Source organism: Chlorocebus sabaeus, chromosome 4 (genome assembly GCF_047675955.1).
Source record: "Chlorocebus sabaeus isolate Y175 chromosome 4, mChlSab1.0.hap1, whole genome shotgun sequence".
NCBI lineage: Eukaryota > Metazoa > Chordata > Mammalia > Primates > Cercopithecidae > Chlorocebus > Chlorocebus sabaeus.
Genome location: NC_132907.1, coordinates 87,982,116 through 87,996,291, shown reverse-complemented (window position 1 = coordinate 87,996,291; position 14,176 = coordinate 87,982,116). Strand labels below are relative to the sequence as shown.

General features: G+C 46.7%; 1 long non-coding RNA gene across 1 annotated transcript; it reads right to left on the bottom strand.

Annotated features, from left to right (window-relative positions):
* Positions 1–891: 891 nt before the first annotated feature.
* LOC140711597 (uncharacterized) lies at positions 892–12,573 on the bottom strand. The gene is made up of 3 exons (XR_012092867.1): positions 11,776–12,573; positions 7,556–7,865; positions 892–1,394 (listed from the first exon to the last, which is right to left on the bottom strand). It is a non-coding gene; the product is annotated as an uncharacterized lncRNA (long non-coding RNA).
* Between the last annotated feature and the right edge of the window lie 1,603 nt (positions 12,574–14,176).

Sequence of the window (14,176 nt, the reverse complement as noted above, 5' to 3'; positions counted from 1 at the left end):
GAAAGCCTACAGAGCATTGCTGACTATAGATTTTGTCGTCCTGTTTTCCCTCCAAAGTCGACATGAGCTGCCACTAGGAAATTTCCTTACTTCTGATACTTCGTGACCTTGAAATCTGAAGGCTGTTTTTTCCCTTCTTTACCTTTTTTTTTTTTTCAATTCACACTATTCCTGCTCCATCAGCACCCAAAGCCCTTAGTGGTGTCATTTGGAACATGTTTTGCCATTCATTCTAATTTATTCTAAGAGCCAGATTCAGCTTAAGTTTAAAAAAAAAAAAAAAATGCAGCTCTCCCACCCAGAGGAAGAAACAGCTGGTTTCTGCTTCTCAATTTGAAGATTTTCAGCACATTAGCAGTTCTAGCAGAGGGAAGATTTGCAACTCTGTTGTTTGATGATGATGGTAATGATGATGATGATGGTCATGATCATACTGATGACAATATCTGCCATTTTGGAACATATTTCATAGATTATAGACTGTCTCATTTATTCTTCATAACCCTAAAGGAAGCTACTATAATTTGAACCATACATGGTGAAATGTAAGCCAAAAAAGTTTCCCTAAATACAGAATTGGGAGACAGAATAATTTCATCTGATGGAAAATGCTGACATTGTTTTTCCTCAAGAGCCAGATTGACACATGAATGTTCAAATAAATTAGGTTTCCCATTCTTTCTATTAGATTCACATACCAATGAGAGTGCCTGACTTGTGCAATAAAAAAATAGAAATTGTATCTTTTTTTTTTATGCTAACGAGCATTGAGAAGCAGTAAGATTTTTCTTCTTTTCTGTTTTCCTTTCTATGGAATATTTGCAGCTCTACCTGGAATTCTGTGTGATGTATGTGATCAAATTTTAAAAAGCAAAAAGATGCGATTACACTAATAGAGATTAGCGTGTGACCCAATCAGCAAATGGAAGTATGTGGGTGACTTTCACTATTGGGTTTTTTGTTTGTTTGTTTGTTTGTTTACAAATTGTCACAAGCTCAAAAGAGAGGGCAGGACAGCATTACAGAAATAGGGATAAGGTAAGACATCTAACTCCTTAGCAAATTGTACACACAAGCATAGAAATACAAACTTTTCTAGGCTGCGTAGCAACTTCACCCTCCTGGGTCTTTCGGCACACGGTGTAAGCCCTGTTATCTCATAGCGTTTTGTAAAAATTAATGACATTCGGCTGAAGTCTAAGTTTGTCTTAAACACTCCAAAGAGAAATGAGCTATGCTCAATTTGTCTTCTCAAATATGCTCTTCTCATTGTGGATGACCCAGAAAACAAAGTCTTACCTTGCAGAAAATCCTGGTGCACGCAGGCCTGGAACACCTGCTCCGGTTCTGATCAAGAAAGACAGATAACCAGGAGGCTGTCCGGCAGAAAGCATCTGAAATTAGCAAAAATAAAGCAGCTTTTTCAGAAAACCAAGTAAAAATACATGAAAATTCTTCATTATGGAGGATGGAAGCTCAGAGGGGACATGACTGAAATCTGCACAGCTTTGAACAAAGACCTGGCTATTAACACCCAAGGCAAGAGAACTGGCTCACCTCCTTCACTTTATAGAAGGTGGCTGTAGTTTTGTTAGTCCACATCCTCTGAGGAGCAGATCCCAAGATGGGATTAAACAAGAACTTTCTTAGAATAAATACATGTGAGAGAAAAAGGAAACCAGCACGGCTGGAAGAACCATCAGAACAAAATGCAGGTCTGATCCCAAAAGAAGGGAGGGAGAGAGGGAGGGAAGGAAGGAGAGAGGGAGGAAGGGAGGAAACAAAGGGAGTCTAGAAACATCTTAGCCCATGGTACAGTTCTAAGGAGAGTTTGGTAAGACCACTGAGAAGCCCTTAAACCAAAATCCCTCACCAGCAGAGTCCCCAGGAATGGACAAACCTTAGCCTTCCTGCATCACTCACTCAGTCATTGGCTGAGCAACCCATGGGGGCAAAAAGTACAATAGATTTCAAAGGAGAGCACTAGGGCCCTTGGTTAACTCTGCCCTTATCGTCGGAGATCTGAAAGATGCATTCTCGTGGGTGCCACATTAGGATAAGCAACAATGATGATAATGATGATTGATGATGATGATGATGATGCCATTTATTGACAACCTATCCAAAGCCAAGGATTGTACTAGGTATTTTACATATATTAAACATAATTATCAAGAACAATCTCCCCCAGGCTGGGTATGATTGCTCCCCATTTTCTCATGAATAAATTGAAACTTGGGTAAATATTTTGTCAAGAAAGGGTGTAGAGGTGACTATTTGATCCTTCAGGCTTCATATTCTTACCACAGCAAACAAATGAGACCATTTTTGCTTCTGCAGTAAGAAATAATGAGTTCACTGAACTTATTAAGCCAAAAAGTTGAGTGTTTGGTGGGTTTGGGTTTGGACAGGGGGGTTTGTTTTTACAATATAATTTTTTTTTTACAATATAAATAATTGCAGCATTCATTCTACTTAATTCATAAGTGACAATGTTTGAAACTAGAGCCATTGTACTTTCCCACCAAGGAAATCATGACCACATCGAGCCCTCAGTGACCCCAAATGGCATTTCTTATGTCCTCCCGGCTGTCTAAAATGGAGCTCAGGTATGGCCAGGAGGGACACAGCCCCAGTACTTCTTTGGTATATGACTTTGGGCCATTTCTAGAATTGCCTTGGTCTTCAGTGAGATGGAGCAGGGACTCCTCCTAGGGGCCTGCAGGTCACCCCCTGCCTAACACAGAAATAAAGAAAACTCATAAGTTCCTTCCTGAAAAATTCCAGACACCTAACTCGCCCTGAAAGATAAACAACTGAATAAACAAAAAGATAATAGTAGCTTAAAACAGTAGCCAAAAAAGTTAGTCAGGAGATATGTTATTCCCTATAAAAAACTAAAAATAACACCTTAACATATGTCCCTGAGTTATTTTTCAAAAACCTGAACCCCCACCAAACAGATTTGCTAACACATAGACCTCAAATTAAGGGAAACTAAAAACTAAACTCTGGCTACTGTTCTTTGTTCTAAATTTCTTCCTAAGGAGCCTGGGGGACGTCATACCCAGAAGCTAGAGCTATCGGTTTGGTGCAAAAGTACTTGCAGTTTTGTTGTTTTGTTTTGGTTTGGTTTTTTGCTGTTACTTTCAATGGCAAAACCTGCAATTTTGCACCAATCTAATAACATTGTTTTCTGCTGATCCCACATTTTTAGACAAAGCTTTGCCCCCTTAGCCAATCAGAAATCAGAAATCTTTAAATCCACCTATACCCTGTGGGCCCCCAACTTTGCGTTGTCCTACCTTTTTAGGTCAAACCAACATATAGTCTCCATATATGAATTCATGACTTTACCTGTAACCTCTACCTCCACGTTGTTAAAAACCCTTGCCTATGAGCCATCTGGGAGTTTGGGTCTTACACATGAGATGCCTGATTTTCCTTGCTTGGGGCCCTACGTAAACACCTCACTTTCTCTCGCTACTATCCCAACATCAGTTTTCACTTCGCTGCGCCCAGTGAGCAGATCCCAGCTGGATTCCCTTACATCAGATTTCTCCCCCTGGAAATAGAAGAAATGTGCCTATTGACGTGTGGAGCATCTCACATGGCACCTGGAATGTAGATGGCATTTGGTAAATGTGGCTTCCTTCTATCAGTTTCTACCCCAAATGCACAAAGCCAAGCTCTCCTTTTTGTGCTGGAAACTGGCTCTTTCTTCCAAAAATGTATTTGATGATGTCATTCCTCAACCTAAAACCTCCTGACATCACCCAGCTGTCTACACCAGGGATGTTAAAATCCCCTCTCTGCATAGCCCCATCCACATGGCCATATACTCTGTTACCCCAATTCTCTTGGTGGGGCAGGAGGAGAGGAGCGGGTGCATGTGCCTCTGGCGGAGGGAAAGGATTCTCAGAGGGGTGGGGCAGGTAGTCTGAAAAGAGTTGACCGCCAGGAAGCTGCTTTGCAGCCCTCATTTCTCTTTTGAGAATTGCTGGTCCTCAGAACAAGTTCTAAATCCTTACCACCTGACCTGATACCACCTTCCCACTGACCAGTGCTCTAGAGCCTCTCGGGGCCCTCGCCAATCCCGCCTCTTTGCCTTTGCTGGTTTATTTTCTCTGCTTAAAAGTCCTCTTCCATACCTTCTCCTTTACTTGGGGAAACCTGAAATAAATGTCAGCATGTTGGTGAAGCTTTTGCTTACTGCCTCAGGCAGAATTAATAGCTTCCTGGTCAGCTCTGACAAATCTGGGCCCTGTTCCCTCCTGAGAGGTAGAGGATCTGCTAGAGGCTGAGAGCAGTCTCCACCTTTAGACAGAGTGCGTTTAGTGGTTACTGCCTGCATCCCAGTGAAACCCGCTCTGTCCTTCTGCCATAGAAATGGAATTGAAACCAGACCCGTGGTTGCCCACTGTCCGTGTTTCCCAGTGGTATGGTTTGGTTGTGTCCCCCTGCCAATCTCATCTTGAATTGTAGTTCCCATAATCCCCACATGTCGCGAGAGGGACTCAGTGGGAGGTAACTGAATCATGGGGGCAGTTTCCCTCATGCTATTCTCATGATGGTAAGTTCTCACGAGATCTGATGATTTTATAAGGGGCTTCCCTCATCACTCGATTCTCATTCTTCTCTCTCCTGCTGTCTTGTGAAGAAGGATGTGTTCGCTTCCCCTTCTGCCATGATTATAAGTTTCCCAAGACCTCCCCAGACCTGTGGAACTATGAGTCAATTAAACCTTTTTCCCTTATAAATTGCCCAGTCTCAGGTATGTCCTTATAGCAGTGTGAAAACAGATTAATACACCTAGGCTTCCCTGAAGTGAGCTGTGGCCCTTGGACTAAGGGATGGGAGCAGGAATGATGGGTACCTGCTCAGGGGTGGGAACATGAGGCATCAGGTGCATCTTCTTCAGGCTGCCCCTGATGTGTTGGTGACTGGTCCCACCAGGCAGGTGACAGTACCCCAGAGCAGCGGAACACTCTGAGATAATGGAAGTGTTCTGAGATGTCTGCTGTCCAACGTGCGAGCCACTAGACACTTGAACTATGGCTGGTGCAACTAGGAACTGAAGTTTCAATTGTCTTTAAATGTATTTAAATTAATTAAAATTTAAATAGTTACGTGTCACCAGCGGCAACTGTATCAGCCAGTAGAGCCCCTGAGGGTGGAGGAGCAATGGTTTGGAAGGAATAGGGATCTTAGAATGCCCAGTGGAGCAGAGATTCTCCACCTAAATGGATTACTTATCTCAAAACTACTGAGTGACAGAAAAACAAGGCAATGTTTTAGGACAGTTAGGAAGATAATATCAATAGTATGACATAGTGGGTATATCAGCGACCTGGTGCTCACCTTTTGAGTTCAAATTCCAGCCCTGCCACTTAATAACTCTATGGCCTTGGACAAGTGACTTCATCTCCGTGTGCCCCAGAATTCTCCTCCCTGCATTGGGGACACTGAGTCCACATATCACCTGGGCTTGTTGTGAGAATCAAATGAAGTAATAAATGTAAAACACTTAGAATACGGCATCCCCATTTGTTAGCTACTGTGATGACATTTGAGGTTTCTGTTACAGCATCTTAGCTTTGCATGAACGTACCTGGCTTTGCCTCATGGCTCCCACATCTACCACTTGGGTGCCATTTGTTTTCTCGGGTTCTTGGGGGTGATGCGAGTGAAGTACTGAGTGCTGTGTCTGGCCCCCATCAAGCACTCAATGTTGGTAGTCACCCTTATATAAAGTCCCATGTTGTCGTATCAGTATCTGTTTGGGTGTCTCCCTTGGGGTGTCACTAGGATAGGGACTGTCATTTCTCTTTTTGTTCTTCATTGATTAGCACAATGAAGGTACTCAATACATATTTACTGATTGACTAGCTGATTGGATAAATAACTCCTCTAGTGTTAGTTTACCTGAAAACTCAATACTGTACCTGTTGCTGCTTCTGAGGTGTCCCCTGGCCATCAAATCCCTATGGTACTCTAACAGCATGGCCAAACAAAGGCGTTCTATCGCTGCTGCCCAGATCCTTCCCTCACCCTTTACCTTCGCAACACTGAGCAAAACGTCTCTTCATGGGCATCACCACTCACCCAGGCATCGTTAGGAAAGGTGAGGGGGTGTTTTTTTGGTGTCACAACACCTGGATAACTGTGTTCTCCAGCTTCCTCTTGCTGCTGTAGCAAATTACTGCAAATGCAGTGGTTAAAACAACAAACACTCAGTCCATAAGTTCTGAAGGTCAGAAGTCTGAAGTAAGTGTCATAGGACTAAAATCAAGCTGTTTGCAAAGCTGCACTCCTTCTGGGGGCTGCGGGGAGAATTGGCTTCCTGCCTTTCCCAGCTTCCGGGGCCTGCTGCATTTCTTGGCTCCCGGCCCCTCCTCCATCCACAAAGCTAGAAATCCCACCACTGCAGCCTCTCCTTCTGTCCTCACGTCTTTCTCTCTCTGACTTTACTTCTCCTGCCTCCTCAGTGCCCTTGGCATGTTGTGTTACATCGTGCCCACCTGCATAATCCAACATAACCTCCTGATATGGTTTGGCTGTAGCCCCACCCAAATCTCACGTCAAATTTTAACCCCCACGTGTTAAGGGAAGAATCTGGTATAAGGTGATTGGATCAAGGGGGCAGATTTTCCCCTTGCTGGTCTCATTGGTAGTGAGTGAGTTCTCACAAGATACGATGGTTTAAAAGTGTGTAGCATTTCCTCCTCGCTCTCCCTCTCCTGCCACCATGTGAAGAAGGTCCTTGCATCCCCTTCACCTTCTACCACGACTGTAAGTTTCCTAAGGCCTCCAAGTCATGCTTCGTCTTAAGCCTGCAGAACTGTGAGTCCGTTAAACCTCTTTTCTTCATAAATTACCTACTCTTAGGCAGTTCTTTACAGCGGTGTGCAAACAGACTACTACACCTCCTTACTGTAAAGTCAACTGATTACAGCCTTAATCCCACTCAGTGCCTTAACTGCCCTGGCCATGGAACCCAACACACTCACAGGCTCTGAAAAGAAGGACATCTTTGCTGGCTGGTAGGGAGGGATTCTTCTGCCCACCACAGTAACTCTGTGGGCACAGGGTAGGTTGGAGCCTGGGGACACCACACACCATGAGACACTCCTACACAATGAAGTGTGCCCCTCAAATGCCAATAGTGCCCTCTTGAGAAATGCAGCTGGAGTCCCACTACTCTAAGTTGCTTTGTGTGTGGTGAGGGATAAAAGGACAGGGAAGCTTTGCTTTTCATCTCAAGTTTCCCTCTAAATCTGTAATTGTAGCCTCCAAAAAAGTAAATAAATAAAGGGAAACCACCTTATCTTGCTTCTTGTAAGAGGAAGAGATACAGAGAAAAAGAGAAATGAGACAGACACCTGTGCAGGTACTCAGAGACCAGTGCAGCCCTTCTCCCATGCAGAGACCAGAAGCTCAGCTTACAATTACCAGCCTGCCTGCCTGAGTGTGCAGCTGAGGAGGCCCCACCTGTCAGAAGCACTCCTGTAGGACATTGACTTGAAATTGAGCCCAGTGGGGGAAAGGTGGGTACCTGTGGCCTCCATACTGGTGATGCAGACCAGAGTCAGGAAACAGAACCTGAGAGTCACAGGGGGCTTCCACATGTTCACCCATGTCTTCTGCAGAGGTCCAGGCTTCCCCAGCAAGGCATAAAAGGGGCTGCAGGTAACTAGAGCTGTGTCCAAGGCATCCAGAGGTTTCCAAGCACCTAGTTGTTTGCACTCAATTGCTCTCTGCGACCCCAGTTGTTAGACATTCATAATGAATGCTGAAAGATACAAGGTCCGCCCAGAAGACATCGACAGGATGGCACCTACTTCTGCACCTGTACCCACTGGCATCTGTAAGAAACATAGAATGGAGAACTGGAGAACTGGAGGCTATGATAAATGACGTCAATCAGCCCCTCATTAAACATATAAGAAAATAGATAAAAAGTATACCCAGGAAAAAGAAAAATGGATAAGCCATGAAAAAATAAGAAGACTTTCCAAAAAATTGTTTGTATTTGTCAGCTTTTGCTGTGAGCACAAACAGCCTGAACGTGTCAGTGGCTTCCACCAAGATCTCTTCTGTCTTGCTTGTGAGACATGAAGTGGAGACAGGGGCAGGGTCAGCTGGACCTGCTCAGTTTAGCTTGGGTTGGCATAACTCATGTTTTCTCATCCAGAACCCAGGCTGGAGGGACAGCCACTTCTGAAATGCACTGATTCTGTGGTGGGACAAATGAGGAAGCCTGGGCCAGGCCCCAAGGTCACATGCAAAGGCTCTGCTCAGCCATGGCCAATGTCTGGCCACTCACACTCGATGGATGAACAGCGCATTTCACATGGTCCAGCACAAGCCTGTGTGGTGGAAGGATGCTTTTCCCAGGAGCTGAACCAGTGGGAACCGCAGTGCTAAGAGTCACCCAGCATCCTGTGCAGGGAGGAGCAAGGGATAACCCAATAGATTGCTTATTGCTGCAAGATCAGCCCTGGGATTCCATCCACCCCTTCCCCCGGACCCTGCGCTCTGGTTAATTCCCCCTAAGCTGGAAGGACCCACCCCCAGTTCACCTGGGAGAGTCCCACGCACCCTGGTCCTGCGCAGGTCTCATCGTGTGAAACGTTCAACCCAGATGGAAGCAGCCCCAGTTCTATATCACACAGTGTAGTCTTCCCACCCTAAGCCCCCTGCAGTGGCACAGGAAGCGCAGGTTCTGATGTCTGCTGGCAGACGTAACACATAACACAACAGAGGTATGTCTGCCTCATAGCTCATAAACTCTTCTGGTCAGCAGGGATGGGGGTGGGTAATTTATGAGATCACATCCAATCTACAGAGGACATTCTTGCACAGCCCCGAGGCAGCACAAGCAGGGGAGGCTGGGGGTACTGGAGCCTCTGTCTGTCACCTGCAGTGAGGACAGCTGTGGCAGGAAGCTCGGTTTCTCCGATCCTCCGTGTTCTCCTCTGAAAACTGGCTCGAGGCCACGTAGCAAGGTGCCCTGAGGATCACACATGAGCAGGGAGTCTGAATCCACATTCCTCCTGCTCAGTCCCAAATCCCAACAGGTCTCAAACCCTAGGGGTGTGGCCATTCATTCCACAGCAGGATATGATCTGGACTGAATAGAAGGCTAGCAATAATCTTCTTATATACAACTGAGCACGTGCATTTATACATTTCTCTTCAAAAATAATAATGCATTTGATGACAGGGTACTGACCCAGACTCGTGTATACTATCCTATTTATGCACTATCATCTCAGTCAGAGTTCTCCAGAGAAACAGAGCCAATAGGAGGTAGATAGAGAGATTCTGATTTTAAGGAATCGGCTCACACAGTTGAGGGTACTGGCAAGTATACAATTTGCCAGCTGGAGACCCATGGAGGAGCTGAGGCAGCAGGTCAGGTCTGAAGGCAGAATTCCCTCTTCCTTGTGGGAGGGCAGTCTTTTTCTCTGAAGGCCTCCCACTGGTGGGACAAGGCCCACCCACATTATGGGGACTAATCTTCTTTCCTCAAATTCTCCTGACTTAAATGTTAACTTCATTTAAAATAAGATGCCCTCACAGAAATCTAGAATTGTGTTTGACCAGATAGCTGGATATCATGGCCTAGCCAAGTTGACACGTAAAATTAACCATCACAACCATATGATGAATGAAACTAGACACCCCAAATGCTGATGCAGATCTGGGGCCACCCCAGGGTTTAGGCAAGAACTGTGGGTCCCATCCAGCTGGAGCACAGGCTCTCAGGGGAGTCCTGTGAAGGGACAATTCACAGGGCTTTTGCCTACCCCAGCAGAGAGCCTCTCCCAGGGGGACCGAGGTGAATGTGACCTCATCCACAGCACAGAGTGGTCCCCGGCTGGTGCACAGATTCACATGAGAAATGAGAGGAGTTGGCTGGAGACGGGAGGGTGCAGGGGTTGGTGGGACAAGAGAGGAACGGAAGAGTTGCCCATGATTTGTGGTTCCAGCTCAAATGCCTGGTGGAGAGAGTGAGAGCAAAACATGATGGAAGATTCCAGAGGAGAAATCAAGGGAGTGATGTGAGGCTGAGGTCCTCATGGGACATCTGGAGGCAGCTGAGTGTGTGGCCCTGTGTGGGGGGCAAGGCTGTGACAGATGTGAAGAGAGAGGTTTAGGAGATTTCAGAATTACGGGCTGTCAATCTCCATATCATATCAGAGGTGGGATGGCTGAAAGAGAGCATGGCGTGAGACATGAGGGCTGAGGCTGGGCGCCGGGGAAGTCTGCAGAGCAACAAAACAGGGCAGGACAGCCTCCAGCAATGGGAGGAGGGAGGGCCACGAGGTGCTGGAGAGAGGTAGGAGAACGGGGAGGCCGAGGGCTGAGAGAGGACGCGGTCATAGGCAGGAGTCGGGCACATCAGCAGCAGCAAGCAGGTGGCAGGTCACAGGGTGGGCCACCAGGCTGGCCACTGGGCAGGTCACAGTGCTGGCCACAGGGCAGGTCACCATGCTGGCCACTGGGCAGGTCACAGTGCTGGCCACAGGGCAGGTCACCAGGCAGGTCACAGGGCAGGCCACCAGGCAGGTCACAGGGCAGGCCACCAGGCAGGTCACAGGGCTGGCCACAGGGCAGGTCACCATGCTGGCCACAGGGCAGGCCACAGGCCAGGTGACAGGGAAAGCCACCAGGCAGGCTACAGGGCAGGTCACAGTGCTGGTCACAGGGCAGGCCACAGCCAGGCCATCCCAGGCAGGTTACAGGGCAGCACGGGCTGACGAGGCCCATGTGAGGCACCTAGAGGAGGTAGAAACCATGGCCTTGTGGGGCACATGGGACTGGGACTGCTCTGCTATCATAGGGCGCCTAGGCAGTGAACATGGCCTTAGGAAGATGCAGATTTGGGGTCTTGAACAGTGTCTCTGCGGCTTGGGAGTGTTCATGTCGTAGATGGCAACACCCTTATCCCCAGCAAGGCTGTTAAAATTGAAGCTAACACTCCATAGAGCTGGCATGGGCAGGTTCCCTTAAAATCACTTCGTGCATGTTACTCCTTTAATGCTCTCAACAGCTATTAAAGGATTACTGCTATCTCCATTTCTCGGATAAGGAGCAGGCGCACAGGGAGTCTGAGTAGCCTGTGGAGACCTGTGCCAGGATTGAGTGTGGCCATCGTCCTCAAGTCTAATTCCTAGGACACACAGTGCTGCCGCCAGCGATGAGGTTCACTGAGATGCCACCAGCACATCCTCCCTCAGGTGTCCTGCTTCTCCTGGATGATCTCTGCTCCAAGTCCAATGGTAGCTCCCAGAAGATACGTGTCCATTGTCCTGGGCCGTGGAACCTTTGGATGTGATCATATCTTGCTGGGAGTCGGGAGGGTTTTGCAGCTGTAATTACGATTTGGAAATGAGGATATCATCTATGGTGGGTCCTAGATCCAGTGAAAAGAGTTCTTACAAAAGACAAGAAAACAAGAAAAACATACACAGGGGAAAAGGCCACATGATGGGGAGGCAGAGACTGGAGTGGTGCAGCCACAAGCCAAGGAGCACCTGCAGCCGCCAGGAGTTGGAAGAGGCAAGGAAGGAGCCTCCCCTAGAGCCCCGAGAAAGGGCCTCGATTTAAGACTAGTGACTTCCAGAATGGCAAGAGAGTACACTTCTATAGTTTTAAGGCACCCAGTTGGTGGTGATTGGTTACGGCAGCCCTGGGAAACTAACATGCTCTGATATGAAAACCATGTAGGATCTCCCAGAGCCTACCCTGAGCTCATTCTCTGCTCACCTCAAGTCCTGAACATCACTGTTTCTGTTACCACATCTGGGTCCTATAAAGTGAGGTCCGCAGAGAGTGTTTGAAGACTCTACGAGCAATGGATTGTCGACCTGGAATGTCCTTTGAGGAATCTTGAGTGTGTGAGCATCTGATGTCATACCAGCAGAATTCAGATGTTCATGAGCCTGGGTGAGGCGGGGTCAGACAGCAGCTTACCTGTCAGCAAGAATAAGAAGTTGGTGACTGAGTCCAAGATTTGCTCAGGTTCAATATATTTCAATTTTATTTTGTATGGTACAACTTTTTCTGCCCTCACTCAAACCCATTCTCACCATCTGAAATCATTCTTCATCATACAGCAGAAGGAACGAGAAGCAAGTTGCCCTTCAACCAGGCCACTCATCCAAGCCTTTCTGCTGCCTTCAACTGCCTGCCCCCCACAGTGGTACTCAAAAGGCGTGCAAAGCAATAACATGGAGTGATAGCCTCCCCTCCCGCCCATGACATTGCAGTTCCCTCAGTGCCTTTTGAACGTGCGGCACTAGTCAGCTCCAGTTGTTACGAGGGTTAGGTGCTGGCTCCTTTCAATACCATGCTTTTTCCCCAGATCTTGGAGAGAGGTGTCATAATTTGTTAGCACAGCAGAGCCTTTGCATGTGACCCTGTGGCCTGGTCCAGGCTTTCTCACTTGTCTCACCACAGAATCACTACGTCCCAGAAGGTGGCTGTCCCTCCAGCCTGGGTTCTGGGTGAGAAGACATGAGTTATGCCAACCTGAGCCAAACTGAGCAGGTCCAGTTGAGCCACGGCCGGCCCCACCCCTGTCTGCACTTCATGTCTCACAAGCAAGACAGAAGAGATCTTGATGCAAGCCATTGACATGTTCAGGCTGTTTGTGGTCACAGCAAAAGCTGACAAATACAATTTTTTTGAAAGTCTTCTTGTTTTTTCATGGCTTGTCAGTTTTTCTTTTTCCTGGGTATACTTTTTGCCCATTGCTCAGAAACTATCACAAAAAATAGGGTCATGGGCCTATGCTTGGTATCTGCTTTGCTGAGTTGTATATATATGTATATATACACACACACTATATATACATATATATGTATACACACACACACGTATATGTGTATATATATGTTCACAATAACGTCATCTTCATCCCAGAACTGTATTTTCTTAACCTTTCCTCTTCTCATGCTGATCTCCAGGTGGTGGATACGAGGGTAACACATTTTACAAGCATCATCATCGTAGAAATTATCCAGCTTTGTTTGTGAGTAAAGGTGTAAATAACACTTGTGTGACTATCGTGACTGTACATTGACCTAAGAATTGCTTGGCCACAAAATTCTCAAAGGACTTTTACACTTAACCCAGAAACTTCTGATCAATCATCTGTTCTAAGGTATATATTTTATCCCAGCTTCTGTAAGAATTATTGGCTTTTAGAATTCCATATTTTGCAAAAAGCATATTAATTCTCATTTCTTAAGAGACAAAATTCACTTTTCTCAAAACTTGGCACATTTATAGATGCTAAATTGGGGACTTGAATCTTTTGTTTTTCTTTTTAGCTAACAGGTATTAAAGAACCGTTCTATGGCAGGCATTGTTACATCTGTTACCATCATTAATTTTAGAAATCCATTTTTCCTTTTGTTATTACTTGGTGCATTGGCCTCATTCTTCTCTTCTCTCTGTGACGGGTTCCTCTTCACAGGATGCCTCGGGGTGGAAACGGGATGACAGCCAGTGGTTTCTCCGCACACGGACTTGCCAGAACCGTTCCCGAAATGCTAGGTTGGGAAACTCACAGCTGATTAATTACCGCAGTCCACAGCTCACTCTGTCGGGTGAGTCAGACACGACTCAGAAGAATCCCCTCAGGTTGTGTCCTGTGGGAGCCTGCGGAAGCTTGACGTGCTTCTTCCCTAGCATATGTGTGTGCATGTGAGACTGCGTGTGTGTGACCATGCACATGTGGGTGTCTGTGAATCTGCATGTGTATGCATGTATGTTACCATGTGCCTGTATCTGTGAATATGTGTGTGTAGGGGGGTGGTGGGTGGATGGGGACTTTCAGAATGGAGAGAGCCATAGCACTTGCTTGAGGAATCATCTTTGACTTTATTATTGAAATTTTTTCTTTATTCTTCAGTGAAGGTGAATGAACCTAACTTGCAGGTCCCCTGGGACATCTAAGAATCAAAGCAGGACGAAGGCCCTGTGTGTGTCCCTGGGAGAAACTCTGATGGGACCGGATCCTGGCACTTGGGGCATTGAGGGCAGCCTGCATCCTTGGGGTAGCAGCCAGGAAAGTGGGGAGTGTCAGGAGCATCAAGGGCATGCAATTCAGAGCCCAGAACCAGGACCAGCATCACAGCACTTGTCCAGGTGGACCCCACAT